The sequence below is a fragment of the Oryx dammah genome, unplaced genomic scaffold (assembly GCF_014754425.2).
Source record: "Oryx dammah isolate SB20612 unplaced genomic scaffold, SCBI_Odam_1.1 HiC_scaffold_26, whole genome shotgun sequence".
NCBI lineage: Eukaryota > Metazoa > Chordata > Mammalia > Artiodactyla > Bovidae > Oryx > Oryx dammah.
The window spans coordinates 11619119-11636617 of NW_024070210.1; the positions used below are offsets into that span (position 1 = coordinate 11619119).

At 40.8% G+C, this 17499-nt stretch overlaps 1 non-coding gene across 1 annotated transcript; it reads left to right on the plus strand.

Moving 5' to 3' along the window:
- Window positions 1–9621: 9621 nt before the first annotated feature.
- Window positions 9622–9728, plus strand: LOC120853815. The gene has a single exon (XR_005718867.1). It is a non-coding gene; the product is annotated as a U6 spliceosomal RNA (small nuclear RNA).
- Window positions 9729–17499: the final 7771 nt, after the last annotated feature.

A 17499-nucleotide genomic window follows, 5' to 3' on the forward strand; every position in this document is an offset into this window, starting at 1 on the left:
TCAGATTTGTGATCACCAGAGACAGGGATGATAGGGAGGAACTGGATGAAGGCAGTCAAAAGGTACAAACTTCCAGTTATAAGATAAATAAGTACTAGGGATGGAAGAAACACAAGCTGGAATCAAGATTGCCGGAAGAAATATCAATAACCTCAGATATGCAGATGACACCACCCTTATGGCAGAAAGTGAAGAGGAGCTAAAAAGCCTCTTGGTGAAAGTGAAAGAGGAGAGTGAAAAAGTTGGCTTAAAGCTCAACATTCAGAAAATCACTTCATGGGAAATAGATGGAGAAACAGTAGAAACAGTGTCAGACATTATTTTGGGGGGCTCCAAAATCACTGCAGATGGTGACTGCAGCCATGAAATTAAAAGATGCTTACTCCTTGGAAGAAAAGTTATGACCAACCTAGATAGCATATTCAAAAGCAGAGACATTACTTTGCCAACAAAGGTCCGTCTAGTTAAGGCTATGGGGTTTCCTGTGGTCATGTATGGATGTGAGAATTGGACTGTGAAGAAGGCTGAGTGCCGAAGAATTGATGCTTTTGAACTGTGGTGTTGGAGAAGACTCTTGAGAGTCCCCTGGACTGCAAGGAGATCCAACCAGTCCATTCTGAAGGAGATCAACCCTGGGATTTCTTTGGAAGGAATGATGTTAAAGCTGAAGCTCCAGTACTTTGGCCACCTCATGTGAAGAGTTGACTCATTGGAAAAGACTTTGATGCTGGGAGGGATTGGGGGCAGGAGGAGAAGGGGACAACAGAGGATGAGATGGCTGGATGGCATCACTGACTTGATGGATGTGAGTCTGAGTGAACTCCGGGAGATGGTGATGGACAGGGAGGCCTGGTGTGCTGCGATTCATGGGGTCGCAAAGAATCGGACACGACTGAGCAACTGAACTGAACTGAGGGATGTAATAATGTACAATGTGATAAATATAATGATAACAACAGAGTGTTATATTTGTGAAAGTTGTTAGAGCAAATCCTGAGAGTTCTCATCACAAGCAAAATATATTTTCTGCTTCCTCACTTTTATATCTATGAGATGATGGATACTCACTAAGTTTTTGTGTTAATCATATCATGATATATATGTCACATCACTATGCTGTACACCTTAAGCTTATACAGTGCTGTACACTAATTTCATCTCAGTAAAAAAGGGAAAGGAGCTTCCCTCCTGGTGCAGTGGTAAAGAATCCACCTGCCATGCAGGAGACACAGATTCCACCACTGGTCCATGCCATGGAGCAGCTAAGCCTGTGTTTGCTTCTGCTCGGTTGCCCAGTCTGACTCTTTGCATGACCCTTTGGACTGTAGCCTGCCAGGATCCTCTGTCCATGGGATTTCTCAGATAAGAATACTGGAGTGGGTTGCCATTTCTTCCTTTAGGAGCTCTTTCTGACCCAGGGATGGAACCTGCGTCTCCCCTGGATTGTTCACCCACTGAGCCATTGAAGAAGCCTCAACTAAGCCCATGCACCACAGCTATACAGCCTACACTCAAGAGCTGGGGGAACGCAACCACTGAGCCCAAGCCCTCTAGAGCCTGTGCTTCGTAGCAAGAGAAGCCACCACGATGAGAAGCCCGGACACCAAAACCAGAGAGCAGCTGCAATTAGAGGAAAGCCTGTGCAGCAATGAAGACCTGGCACAGCCTATATAAATAAGTAAAAATAATTTTTAAGAAACAAGAAGATGAAAGAAGCAGTTGGGAAATTTAAATGGAGTCTACGTAGAGGTCCTTTCTACTCTTATGATTTTCTTGTAAATTCCAACTATCTCAAAATAAAGTGTTGTTATGTTAGTCACTTAGTCGTGTCTGACTCTTTGTGACCCCATGGACTGTAGCCCACCAGGCTTCTCTGTCTATGGGATTCTCCAGGCAAGAATACTGCAGTGGGTTGCCATTTCCTTCTCCAGGGGATCTTCCTGACCCAGGGATCAAACCCAGGTCTCCTGCATTGCAGGCACATTCTTTATCATCTGAGCTATAGGGAAGTCGCCTATATAAAGTAACCCTTCCCTCCAAAGTAGCCACTGCCTCCCACCCCAACACATACATATGCTTTTCCCAAGTGAAGAGAAGCCTATTTCCCTGGCTTCAAACAGGAGTCTTGTTCCAACCCCCTCTTTTTCACATCCCGCTCAGTCCCTAGAATTCTGAAGAATCCCTGTTTCTGAGTGGCTCAATCTGCTTTTTGAAACAAAGCCCAGGCGTCTTGGGCTTCAGTTCACTTATGGGCTTGGGAATTTTGTCCACAGTTATTTATCTTGTTTTTCACCATAACTATGTCTCATTGCTTTATTTTGTTAAAAATGGCACTGACTACTGAAAGAGTATAAGTTTGAAATTATGGAACCATTTGGATCAAAAATTTTAGTTGGTGGGTTTAACCAAAGCTACAATCACTGTTGTATTGCTAATGGCATTAACGATATGTATTTTGCCTAAACTAAGTGTATGCAGAATTCTGAGTCTTTTAAAGTCATTTCTGTCTTTGGAAATCCAGATTCAACAAGTTTATTGGTTCAGCAATACAGTCCATCCCCTGGGATATCATTGTGAAGGTGGCTCAGAGGTTAAAGCGTCTGCAATGTGGGAGACACGGGTTCGATCCCTGGGTTGGGAAGATCCCCTGGAGAAGGAAATGGCAATCCACTCCAGTATTCTTGCCTGGAGAATCCCATGGATGGAGAAGCCTAGTAGGTTACAGTCCACGGGGTCGCAAAGAGTCGGACATGACTGAGCGACTTCACCTTACCTTATGATTAGTACAGTGACCATGTGACAACCAATGAAAAAGCAAACTGAAAATAATTTACATAGGCATGAAGTTTGATTTTAGAAACTGATGTTAACTCATGTGAAACACTTTCAACATTCACCGAAGAAATATTCTGGTGCTTCCTGCATGCAATGTGGAGCTAAGGCATGTTATAATGAATCATCCTTACCATAGCGTCTAGGATCTTACAATAGGATACAGTCTTCCAGGATCCTATCCAATAGGATAAATAAGCCATCAATAAATAACCACAATGGGCTTCCCAGGTCACACTATTGGTAAAGAATCCTCCTGTCAATGCAGGAGGCATAAGAGATGCAGTTTCGATCCCTGGGTCGGGAAGATCCCCTGGAGTATGAAATGGCACCCATTCCAGTATTCCTGCCTGGAAAATTCTATGGGCAGCGGAGCTTGGTGGGCTACAGCCCATGGGGCTGCAGACAGTCTGCCAAGAGTCAGGACTGAGCATATGCATATCATTCCAAACAACAATGCTCTTAGGAATTCAGAGAAATGAGTGATGAATTACAGCTCTAAAGGATTAAATAAGACTTTTAGGAAGAGGTGGCTTTAGGGCTATGTCTTTGAGATCCTGAAAATGGGTTCTTTGTAACTATTTAAGGGGTGAGTAGGAGTTTAAACTTGGGACAGCTTAATTAATGGTGGAGCATCATTAGGAAGAAAATAGCCTTATTTCAAATACATGATTTATAGTAACGTGACCATTTGTATGTTCATAATGTCTATGTTCTTTTCTCATCCATAGCTTCTTTCCCCCTTATCATCTATTATTCTCTAGCTTCTGATTTTTTTTAGTCTATTTAATTTTAGTTTATTTTCCTTTACTAACCCTCTGAGTGGCCGTAGTTGCTGATTGTTAGTGATCCCCTATGAACAAATCTTGTCACAGGAGGAAAAAGCAGCAATTTCTAGTGATGACTTTCAATGCCTAGCAGGCCCTTTCTCATAACCCCCTTGAAACGTTTATTGTCTTTCAAGGAGACAATGCAACAGTTTTTACTTTTATTTCAGCATCTCCTTCCCCTGTAATCATTCTTCTTTATGCCTCTGGCAGTGTGGTATAATGGACATGCAGTTCAAATCTGCTAATCTGAATACAAATCCTGGTTTTGCCTCTCCCTGGTTGTATCCTCAGTCTCCTGTTTCCTCAGTTTACAATATGAGGCCATTCCTGTAAACCTTTCAGGCTTGTGGAGACAACGAACAAGTTAAAGGCATCAAGGTGTCTAGTTTACATAGGAGTTAATTGATAAATGTTATTTTTCCTACTTTCTCACTGCCTTTAAGGATTCTTTTCCTGCAGCCTTGCACACCCTCATTTTCTTCCCTTTCCTCTTGCTCTGTTTATTAAAATGCAACTCATCTAAGTCCCACTCTGTCTCCTGTGGATCCTTCCCTAAATCGCTGCAGTGATAATTGTTTGAACTTTATTTTCTGCTCTAAAAACATGTGAACTGCCTTCCGCTTAGCACTTAGAGTGTAGCCCCATTGCTCAGGGCATCAGTTAAAATAATTCAACTCAAGGAGTTTGGTGATACTGCTATTGCACCATCTATATTAACAGTCGATGAATGCAATCAAACCCAAAAGAGTCACTGTCTGTTGGTGAAGCCCTTGGAAAGAATGCGGGAATAGATTTCAGTGTTCTCTGTCATGACTGAGCTGTATTCCACCTGTTAGATATTGGTGATAACAATATCCATATTAGACTATTTTCTTGGGCTCCAAAATTACTGCATAAGGTGGCTGCAGCTATGAAATTAGAAGACACTTGCTCCTTGGAAAGAAAAGCTTTGGCAAACCTAGACAGCGTATTAAAAAGCAGAGACATCACTTTGCTACAAAGGTCTGTATAGTCAATCCCATGTTTTCTCCAGTATTCTTGTACAGATGTGAGATTTGGGCCATAAAGGAGGCTGAGTGCTGAAGAATTGATGCTTTCAAACTGGTGCTAGAGAAGACTCTTGACAGTCCCTTGGAGAGTAAGGAAATCAAATCAGTCAATCTTAAAGGAAATCAACCTTGAATATTCATTGGAAGGACTGATGCTGAAGCTGAAACTCCAATATTTTGGCCACCTGATGCGAAGAGCCAACTCATTGGAAAAGACCCTGAGGCTGGGAAAGATTTCAGGCAGGAGGAGAAGGGGATGACAGAGGATGAGATGATTGGATGGCATCACCGACTCAATGGACATGAGTCTGAGCAAACTCTGGGAGATGGTGAAGGACAGGGAGGCATGGTGTGCTGCAGTCAGTGGGGTCACAGAGTCCCACATGACTGAGAGATTGAACAACAGCAACAAAAAATATCAAGGGTGACAGGAAACATTAATTTAAGCCATAAGGAAACACTGGTTAGTAAAGAATTAAAAAAAGAACTCATATACACCACTAAACTGTACAGACACTTGGGTGTCCAGAGGGTAGTTTGGATAGCATACGTGTCTTATGTGTTCCTTTTAAAGTCAAATATTGTAAAATATGTCTTCTTTGCACTTCACTCCTTCATATTTCTTTATCTGTTTGGAAAACTGCATTGTAACCACTTGAGGACCAGAAATATACTGGGAATGTAACATATTTTTAATGAATATTTAATAAAATTAAAAATGAAATGGGGTATATAGAGATACATCAGTAGCAGAATAAGGCAGAAAAAGTCAGGGGAGAGCCGGGCACCTGCTAAGCCCTTGGAACAATCACAGTTAATCCTTTAAGTGCAGTGCATTCATCTTTCCATAGATCTTTCTTTCATCTTCATGGCAGTCCCATTGTAAAAACCAGTTATGACCTCTGCCTTACAGAGGAAGAAACTGAGGTTTACAGAAAGCTTAAGTAAGTTGCCTGAGGTCAACTTCAACTAAGTGGCAGAGACAAATTTTAAATACAAATGTAAAAAAAAAAAAAAAAAGAAGAAGAAGAAAGAAAACCAAATCCACAGTCCACAATTCTGAATCTTCAAAATCCTTTTTCTCCTTTGCCTTTCACTCTCAAACTGTAGGATTCTTCTTGCACAATATCAGGCTAACCAGTCAAAACTGAATTTATTTTACTGTTCATTAAACTAAACAATGTCAACATAGAACTACTGAAATTTGAAAGACAGCCTATATGAAGCCCAGTTTCAGTCTTTATTAATGTTGGAAAAATTGTGCTGTCCATGAGGACGAACCAAACCTAAAGGCATGCTTGGGATGCTGCTTAGGTTTATGTTCTGTCGGTCCCTCTAGAGGGGTTTAGGGAAGGACCTACTAGGATTTGATTTTGTTTGCTCATCAATTTATGGGGGTAACTCATTTTGTTTTACTGCAAAATTATCTACATCTTTGACACTTTATAATTCACATAGGTCAGCTTGATTGTGCTAATGGAATAGAACTGTGGAGATTTCAAGAACAAACATTCTGAGCAGAGTTTTCACTGTCCCCATAACACCTGAATAGATATATGGAATGTTCCCTTGTGAAGGAGACTGGCAGGGTATTTAGCTGAAAGAAAGATAGAAGGCAAAAAAGAGGATGAGAAGATGAAAAGAGCCTGACTCCTTTGAAAATAGCTTATTAAAAAGAGGGCTTTGCCCAGGAAAACGCTGGCTTTGGGTGCTCTCTAGTGGTGGGCGGTGTTCACTGTCAGCAATTCTTTCTGCCCAGTTTCCACGTTGAAGGGCAAGATGGAAAAATCCAAATGTTTGCCTGGACACCTAGAGCTGGGTTGCAAGCATACACACACACACACTTACACATTCATACACATGTGCAACAAGCCTGGGGGAGAAGGAGAAGGTTGTAGAGAAGACTTCTCTGGGCAGGAAAAGAGAAAGGGGACAGAAAGATGGAGTCTTCTATGGCAGCCAGAGAAAGGCGTGAGAGCAGAGGCGAATTCCATAGAGTCTTAGACTTTGGATAGCTGTACTCACTTTCCTCTTTCCTTCATTACTGGAAGCAGCCACAGGAAGGACTCAGCTTCCTCACTGACACCCAGTCTAAATTTAGATACTGTCATTTCTAAGGTTGGAGTTGCATCAGCACCAGAGTTATAGCTGGTAGTTCAGAGCTGGCTTCTTGCACAGATCTACAGAAAATGAGCAGGAGAAATGGAATACAGCAGTTGACACCTGTAACCCTTGCTTTCTGGAGGCAAGATGTGCGTAGGTCACTCTTGTCTTCTTTCCACCTTGAATTACTCAGCAAAAGGTGGCAGAGTCCAGGAGGCGGTGGACCTCTGGGATCACATCCAGTTTTCCCTAAATCATACTTTGTATGACTACACTTGCATTTTGTTTTATAAGCATTTAGTGAAAAGGTCATTAAGTCAACCATTTTGGGGTTATTGTTTGGTTTTTAGAAATGTGCTGTTTTGGTTTACAGCTGACTTATAACTTATGTTTGCTTTTATCTCTGCACTGATCTTCTATGAAAAGATATGCAGTTATTTTATCCCTTTACGTCCCAGTTATTACATTCATAAAATGGTGGTGGCAGGGGAGGGCGGCTGGTTGATATTCTGGGCTCCTTTTATCTCTGACATTCTTAAATAGTATTATTTATAAAAGACACATGTTAAAGATAGCGAAAATAAAAAACATATATATATCTCCTGGGTTATGTGAGAGACCCTTTACTAAAATATCCTGGGTTCTATGTGAGACCCTTTGAGTCCCAGCCAGCTGAGCAGTGGTTCACACAGAAAGGACTACACAACCCAGGATAGCAAGTAAGTGCACAGTGGTGACCTGAGGCACTTCCGTAAAGAAATAAGCTCATAGCCATCAGCAGAATAAAGATCCCACGCAAAATTCCCTTCATTCTGCCATTTTCCAGGTTTACCTTCTTCATGTTCATGACTCTATATGTAAAGCAATGCGGGGAATTAAAGCAATGATTTGGACAATTCAAGCAGAAAGAAACTCCACAACACCCACATATGCTGCAATTATCTAGACATTTCAGGCAGACGTGGAGCTCAAGCCCGAATTATCAGGATAGTGCTTCAATTCTTCTGAAAAACAGCAATGTTAATTGCCTGACACACTCAATGTGGTATCACAGGAGGCTGATGAGAGAGCAAAATTCTCGCTTGACATGACTAAAAAGGAGAGCATGGAATAGAAATATTCCACATCAGTTGAAACTTGGTAGGAAAAGATAAAGGTAGTGAAATGATGACTGCTAACACAGGTTGCAGAGTACAAAGGAAGGCTTTTATAAATAGGCCTGGGGAAATGGAGAGATGCGGAAAATTAAGGCTGCTAAACAGTGAGGATGGGTATGAAACTGACGACAATTCTAAAGTAGCTGAGAGACTGAACTCATTCTTTGAATCTAGTTTTAACAGGAAAAATGAAGCAAACAAATTTGGACTATTAAGATATAATGAAAACCTTGCCAAATAGCTATTGGTAATAATCAGGTGAGGGAATACAGAACTTGGAAATTTTGCACATTTATAAATCAGCCAGCCAAGCACCTGAGATTACTCAGAGAATTGGCTGATATGAATTACTTACTAAACAGTTCACACATACTTTTTGAAAAAAAAGAAATTCTATAGCTAGGATGGTAGTAAACGCCTTTTGAAAAAAAGATATCACAAATCCTCTTTCTGAAAATTGTACTATTTCCTGAAAGGACAGTCCTACAAATCTGAGGTTCAAGTAGTAAACAAAAGATGGACAAAATACCACTAATGTATATTTAAACTATGGTTCCCTTTATGACAAATCCAGGCAAACAGTAAATGCTTAATAAGAATAGTGATGAACCACAGCAAGGTAAAACAAATATGACAGAACATGAGTGACCTGTCATTAAAACATTAAAGTCCAGGAGGCCAAAGTTTGCTGAGCAAGACAAGAGACTTTCAATTTGTGATGCAATGGAAAGACCGTGCCTTATTAGCTTTCTGACTCTGACCAATTTAATCTCTCTGTGCCTTCTTGTTACTACCCTTTTTACAGGTCATGAAACTCCCAATTTTCCTGGCATTCCAATGAGCACACAATATAGATAAAATATCTAAAATTGCCCTGGACTGTAGCAAATATTAATTCCCTTAACTTTCCAATAAGAATCACCTGCCTCAGCTTTGGGTAGATAAAATTTGGATCTTTTCTGAATAGTACTCCAGCTAATTGTAGAAAATCTTGTGGTTGGGACCACCAGTAACTTCATCCTGAACACAGGTGTAAAAATCCTCAACAAAATATTAGCTAAATATTAACTAAATTCAATAGTACATTAAAAAGATCATACGCCACTATCAAATGGGATTTATTCCCAGGAGACAAAGATGGCTTATCATACACAAATCAATAAATATGATACACCACATCAACAAAAGGGAGGGTAAGGATCATGTGACCAGCTCAATAAATACATGGGAAATGTAGAAGTAAAAGTGTGAATCCCTCAGTTATGTCCAATTCTTTGTGACCCCATGGACTGTAGCCTGCCAGGCTTCTCTGTCCATGGAATTCTCTAGGCAGGAATACTGGAGTGGGTATCCAGTCCCTTCTCCAGGGGATCTTCCTGACCCAGGGACTGAATTCTGGTCTCGTTCATTGCAGGCAGATCCTTTACAATCCAAGCCAGCAGGGAAGCACATGGGGGACTATGTCAAATTAAAAACCATCTTCACATCAAAGAAAAATCAAGAAAATGGAATGGAAGAAAATATTTGCAAATCACATCTCTAATAAGGAGTTATTACTGCAGATGGTGATTGCAGCCATGAAATTAAAAGACGCTTACTCCTTGGAAGGAAAGTTATGACCAACCTAGATAGCATATTCAAAAGCAGAGAGTGCTCACTTTGGCAGCACATATACTAAAATTGGAACGACACAGAGAAGATTAGCATGGCCCCTGCGCAAGGATGACACACACATTCGTGAAGCGTTCCATATTTTTAAAGTAAAATAAAGTAAAAATAAAAATTAAAAAAAAAAGCAGAGATATTACTTTGCCAACAAAGGTCTGTCTAGTCAAGGCTATGGTTTTTCCAGTGGTCATGTATGGATGTGAGAGCTGGACGGTGAAGAAAGCTGAGTGCCGAAGAATTGATGCTTTTGAACTGTGGTGTTGGAGAAGACTCTTGAGAGTCCCTTGGACTGCAAGGAGATCCAACCAGTCAATCTTAAAGGAGATCAGTCCTGGGATTTCTTTGGAAGGACTGATGCTAAAGCTGAAACTCCAGTACTTTGGCCACCTCATGAGAAGAGTTGAACCATTGGAAAAGACTCTGATGCTGGGAGGGATTGGGGGCAGGAGGAGAAGGGGACGACAGAGGATGAGATGGCTGGATGGCATCACCAACTTGATGGACGTGAGTTTGAGTAAACTCTGGGAGTTGGTGATGGACAGGGAGGCCTGGCGTGCTGCAATTCATGGGGTCTCAAAGAGTCGGACACGATTGAGCGACTGAACTGAACTGATACTTATAGATTGCTTCCCTAGTGGCTCAGTGGTAAAGAATCTGCCTGTCAGACAACAGACGCAAGTTTGATCCCTGGTTTGGAAAGATCCCACAGGGGAGGAAATGGCAACTCACTCCAGTATTCTTGCCTGGGAAATTCCACGGACAGAGGAGCCTGACAGGCTACAGTTCACGGGGTCAAAAAAGAGTCAGACACAACTTAACGTCACAACTTAACACACACAACTTAATAACAACCATATGCCCAGATATAATACTTGGATATACTTGCTTGCTTTTTTTTTTTTTTTAAGAGGCATCCTTTTCTTGGGTCATCTCCCAATTATCCATTGTTGTCTCTATTAGAATATTATTCTTCATCCTTCTTTCTATCCTTAAACATATTCCAGGGCACAATATGATTATTTCTGCATTTTCTACAAGATAAAATTATTTTCTCATGGTTCTTTATTTTATTCATTTATTTTTGAGTGGGTGGGATTAACAGCCACATAGAAGGATTAACTCTAAAGTACTTCCAGAACTGGTGACTGTTTGCCATGTCCCCCAGTAATTAACATTAACTACTACTAAAATAATAAAGTATATCTATATCTAAATATCAAGCTAACTTTTTTTATCTGTGAGGGATTAACAGTTCAGGCATAGTGAACAGCATTTCTAAAATTTATAATCTATATAGACACAGAAGCCCACACACTGAGAAAATAAAGGTAAAATGAAGTTGTCTTTATTTTGTTCAACAAACTTCCACAGACACACACATCCCCCACTTATCTTCCAAAGGTCTTACTTTTGGAGTTACATAATTTTTCTCCTATAGAATGAAAAAAATGAACACTAGCTACTTCCTTTAGCCAAAGTACTGCAGAGATAAAACTTCTTGCAAACTCAGAGACCTGAAAATAGAATTTTTTATTAAAGTGTAATTGTGGAGAAATGTAATTAATCAAATATGTATAGACTTCCAGTTTCAGTTCTTTGGGAGACAACAAAGCTAATTCATGTCTTTTGTTCTTAATATTTTCTTTGTTGGAAGAAAAACATATGCCTATTTACCTAATTCTAAAACAAGACCCACAAAGTTTAGTGCTTCAGTGGAAATAAAAGGCTTACAGGGTAAAGGATTGTAATGGTCAGTTTGCGTGTCAACTCGGCTAGTCTATTGTGCTTGTGCTTAGTTTTGCCCAACAGTTTGCAAACCTTTGGACTGTGGCCTGCCAGGATCCTCTGCCTATGGAATTTCCCAGGCAGGAATACTAGAGTAGGTTGCCATTTCCTCCTCCAGGAGATCTTCCCGATTCAGTGGTTGAACCCATGTCTCCTGTCTCCTGCACTGCAGGCAGATTCTTTCCCAGTTATTCATCAAGCACTGATCTTGGTGTTGGTGTGAAGGTATTTTGTAAATTTAATTAACATTCATAGTTAGCTGACTTCAAGTAGAGGACATTATTCTGGATAATCCCCATGGACAGAGGAGCCTGGCAGGCTACAGTCCATAGGGTCACAAAGACCTGTGTCTGACTGAGCAACTTAGAATGCACACATGTATGTATGTATGTGTGTGTGTGTGTGTGTGTGTGTGTATTTATATATAAACATTTAGATACTCAGTTGTGTCCGACTGAGCAACTTAGCATGCATGCATGCATGCATGTGTGTGTGTGTGTGTGTGTGTATTTATATAAACACTTAGTTGTGTCTGACTGAGCAATTTAGCATGCATGCATGTGTGCATGTATGTATATATATACACACATACACTTAGTTACTCAGTCATGTCTGAGTCTTTACAACACCATGGACTGTAGCCTGCCAGGCTCCTCTGTCCATGGGGATTCTCCAGGCAAGAATACTGGAGTGGGTTGCCAAGCCCTCCTCCAAGGGATCTTCCCAACCCAGGGATCGAACCCAGGTCTCCCACATTGCAGGTGGATTCTTTACTGTCTAAGCCGCCAGGGAAGCCCATATATTTATGTATGTAAGTGTATACCTTATTGGTTGAATCTTGACAGATACAGGGATTAATCCTGGATTATTGATGTGGAGATTTTGAGCTATACCTTAGAGAATCTAACAGGTAGAGTCAAAGCTACTGGACAGTGGAAAGATATGAAAGTTTTTACACTTCTGCACTCCAGTGTTATCTTCCCATTCCTTCATCTATCCCTCCTGCTCTTACTTCCTCTAATATACACTAATCATTTTAATTGGCTGCTTTTCACAATGCTAATATTTACTGTTTTGAGCACCTATTATGTACTAGGCTTGTGTTTGCTTTTTCCACTTATCATGACAATGTTTACTATTATTTTATGAATCAGAAAATAGGTTCTCAGATAAAAAGCAGCTAAAATCTTTATTTCGTATCTTTGTGGTTTTGTCAGCTCTGTTTCCACTGGAGACAGGCCCCCTAATATCTGTAAGAGATGATGACTGTGAGCCTGAGGGAAAAGACACAGCATCTCAAAAATGACCATTGAACATTCTATTGAAAATGGATGCTCACAGTCCTGTCTCTGAGTAGTAAAGGGAAAGTGTTATTTCCATATTTTGTATTTAATAAAGAAAATCAGAAATATTTCATCACATTTTATATTTTTCAGGATTGCCCAGAGATACAGACTATATATGTATATAAATATATACACACAAACATGTATGTATATATGTGTATGAGTGAGATATATTATACATGTGTGTATGTATATATATGTGTATATATATATATATAGAGAGAGAGAGAGAGCCATTATGAGGAACTGGCTCATTTGAATACAGAAGCTAAGTCCCACAGTTGCTGTCTGAAAGCTGGAAATGCAGGAAATCTGGTGATATAGTTTAATCTTTTACTCCAAAGGCCTGAAAACCAGGAGAACTTATGATACCTGGGCCTTCCCTGATGGCTCAGATGGTAAAGAATCCGCCCGCAATGCATGTAACCTGGGTTCTTCAATCCCTGGGTCAGGAAGATGCCTGGAGAAGGGAATGGCTACCCACTCCAGTATTCTTGCCTGGAGAATTCCATGGACAGAGGAGCCTGCTGGGCTACAGTCCATGGGGTCACAGAGTCAGATATGACTGGGCAACTAACACTTTCACACTTTATGGTATCTGAGTACAAGGGAAAGACAAGACCAATATTCCACTCAAGCTGTCAGAGAGGAAATGTATCCTTCTATTGCAGTTTTAAGGCTTGCGTGGTAGATCACATGGTAAAGAATCTGCTTGCCATGCCATTTTATTCTCTTCAGGTCATCAATAGATTGAGTGATATCCACCCACATTGAGGAGGGCAACCTGTTTGACTCAGTCCACTGATTCAAACACTTAAGTCATCCAGAACACAAAATTATTTTGCCATTTCAGCACTTTGAGAGTAGGTTTCTTTCAAGGAAAGTGAAGAAGAAAATTTACTGAGGGCATAAGATTCCAAGGGCTCCCCTTGTGGTTCAGTTGGTAAAGAATTTGCCTGCAATGCGGGAGACCCTGGGTTGGGAAGATCCCCTGGAGAAGGGAAAGGTTACCCACTCCAGTATTCTGGCCTGGAGAACTCCATGGACTGTATACTCCATGGGGTCACAAAGAGTCAGACACGACTGAGCAACTTTCACTTTCACTTTCATAGGATTCCAAAGTGGGAACTGAAGATGGACAACGCAAATGAAAGAGCTAGCATGTGAGCTGGCTACAACGATGGATTGTCTTGTGATTTTGCATAGAACATGGCAGTTATGTGGAAAGAAGAGCAGACTAGGGCAAGGAGCTGGAGCCTGGGTTCTTTAGAATCCAAAGAGTTCCTTATCCATTGCCTTCTGGCTGACTGGCCTCAAATTACATAAATATTAGTCATCTTTTGGCCTGGTCCTGCTGTTGCCCATAATACAGGTTTTACTACTTTCTTCCCTGCCTTCCATAGTTGTCACTGCCCTGAAGCCTTTGCTCAGAATCAAGCTTTCTCAGGGTCTTGAACTGGCCTGTCAGGGTCAGTCAGCTACAGGAGTTCTCCAATTGCCCGGGGTACCATCTCAGCCCTCTTGATGTCTAGCTTCTGTCTCTCTTGCCTGGGATTTCCATAACTTGGCTTATGGTACAGCTGTCCTGCAATGAGCTTCCATCCAGCCTGCCACAAGGAAGACACCACCCTTTCTGCCAGTCATATCACTCTGTCCATCCTGTCTGACTCCTCTTCATTTCAAAACTCATGACACAGGGAGACCAAGCTCTGGGACTTGAGATGAATTTTATATTTTCTAATTCTCATATAACCAAATATGAATATTTGGGAGGCCCATGGAGTTTGCTATAAAGAGATTTCTCCTGTAAAGGAGCATACCTGTTTCTCTTTTGGCCAAAGGAAGCCAAATACAATGTCCTTCCTATTGCAGAGGCACCTGCAAGACACAGGGGCAGGACTTAAAGGTGTTCAGCTGAGTCAGGGCACGTGGAACCTTCTGGAAACTGACCATGTGAGTAATTCACAGCAGGTATTTTACAAAAGCATTGGCTGGGATTAAAATACTCTTTGTAATAGAGTAGATAAAGACCTGCAGATTAAAGTCTGATCTTTAGACTTGTTTGTAAAATATTGAGGATAAAAGTCCTGACGTAAAAAGGTGACATCCTAGAGCATGTTATGGGACAAGAACTGACTGTCTTGAGCTTAAGAGGATCAGTAGGACCTGGATGGTGCAAGATGGAGGAATTTGGCCCAGACTAGAAGAGATTCTTAGGAATACCTAGTAAAGATCTTTCAAAGACTCCTTAAGTAAGAGAAATAAATATTTTATCAGAATCCCAGTAGATATAATTTCCATTTTCCTTAAGTATAATTAAACCTAAAATAATAGACAATGGCAGATATAACTTTATTTTCTCATAGTGCAGGTTGATATTTTCAATTAATGGTTTTCCCATCTTAATAAAAAACTCAAGTTGAAGAATGCCAAACTGCCATGACAGATAGGGTATCTTCATGGGACAGATCTTACCTGTTATTGCCCTCAAGATTAATTAATTAACTAGGCAAGTATTTATTGAATAACTATGTGCTTGACCCTCTTCTAAGTACTTGATATATGTATCAGTGAAAGTAACAGATGTTAAAAAAATCTCTGCCCTCATGGAAAACCCAGCTTAGTAATGTTCTGTAGAGAAAGCTACCATGACAAAGACTGTTTTTGCTAGGATATAAAAATAAAGACAGAGAAGAGGCGAGAAAGAGAGAATATACATGAATGAAAGGAGAAAGCGTCTTAGTCTTATCCTGAAATCTTATTTACACGTGGTAGTCCAGGTTTCTAGAGTTACTCCACTGATACAACCAAGTATTAGATATTAAGTGGGAATTGAAATAAAGGTATTTGATATTATCTACTCTCAGTTTCAATAACTATGATAGATTTAATTGCAGGAATGTGAAACTCTTTGGGCAAACTTGTGTATTATGTGCAGCATGAGCTAATTCTTCTGGGAAAATGTAGCTGAGTAAAAAGAGGGTGGTACAGTAGAAAAAGAAGGCACTCCAAGTTAAAAAAAAAATGTTTAAAGAAGAAGGTGGCAGTGGATTGGTGGAGAAGAAGCAAATTTGAGTAAACAAGGAGATCAAGAGTCTAAAAGAAATAAGCTGCAAAATACTTATTAGCATCATGTTTTGCATATTTCAGTCCAGAATATGGAAATGATGCTTTGTTTAATTTTTTCCCTCCCTTTTCAAGCCCTCAATTAGGCCTTGAGAAAGGAGTCAGTGCACCTTTAAAACTTTCTGCTTAATCACCTATAGCGAATGCTCATTTAATGATTGTCTTTTTGTACCAAACAAGAAGTAACAATGCTTTTAGCAAAAGAAATGGAATGAGAGAGAAATTGCCTAATCAGCCCTGCTCATGCAGTGCTTTGTGAGAAAGATTATTGAATTTTCAGTCTCTGCAGAATTTTAATGAAGCTCCATCTTGCCGGAAAATCCAGCCCTTTGTCAACAGAGTTCAATAACTCGACCACCCATGTAATAAGATGTACCACTAGAAATCTTTTGCTTTGCCAAAGCCAGAGGCTTGCTTAGAAGTATCCAGGAAATATGGAAGCACTTGCTGTGTCTGCCATCCTAGATAAAACTCTGGTAGTTATAGTTTTTGCACTATGATATAAATACCATGTGCACTATTTATAGCATAGCCTAGTGTGTACTCTATTAATATTATGTGAAAATGTTAGTCACTCAGTCATGTCTGACTCTTTGCAACCATGTGGACGGCAGCCCACCAGGCTCCTCTGTCCATGGGGTTCTCCAGGCAAGAATACTGGAGTGGGTTGCCATTTTCTTCTCCAGGGAATCTTCTCGACCCAGGGATATAACCTGAGTCACCTGAATTACAGGTGGAATTAATATTATAGCCCTAGTTAAATAATATTAGTTAGGACTCAAAAATGTTAGCAATAATTATGTCAGGACTCCCCTGGTGGTCTAGTGGTTAAGAATCTGCCTGCCCTCAGAAAACTCAAACAGGGGCTCTGTATCAATCCAAGGGTTGGGATGGGGCGGGAGATAGGAGGGAGGTTCTAAAGGGAGGGGATATGTGTAAACCTATGGGCAGGAGGAGAAGGGGACGACAGAGGATGAGATGGCTGGGTGGCATCACTGACTCAATGGACGTGAGTCTGAGTGAACTCCGGGAGTTGCTGATGGACAGGGAGGCCTGGCGTGCTGTGATTCAGGGGGTCGCAAAGAGTCAGACACGACTGAGCGACTGAATTGAACTGAACTGATAGCTGATACATGTTGAGATTTGACAGAAAACAAAAAAATTCTGTAAAGCAATTTTCCCTCAATAAAGAAAAAAAGAAAAAGAATCTGCCTGCCAGTGTAGGAGACACAGGTTTGATCCCTGGTCCAGAAGATTCCATATGCCAAGGGTCAACTAAGCCCGTGCTGAGCCCATAAGTGGCAACCACTGAAGCCCACATGCCCTCTCACTGTCTCCACTTTGCAGATGAGAAAACTGAGGTTTAGTATGGTAGATAGCGTGATCCCAAAGGATGAGATGGAGAGATTTTCTGGGCTTGATGTAATCACAAGACTCCTAATATAAGGGGAGAAGCAGAGTCAAGACACACAGAGTAGAAGACGTTATTATGACGGCAGAGGGTGGAGTGATACAAGAAAGCTCCACGAACCAGATGACTGCTAGAAGAAGGAAGAGGTAAGGCAAACAGGTTCTTCTCTAGACTGTCCAGAAGAACAAGCCC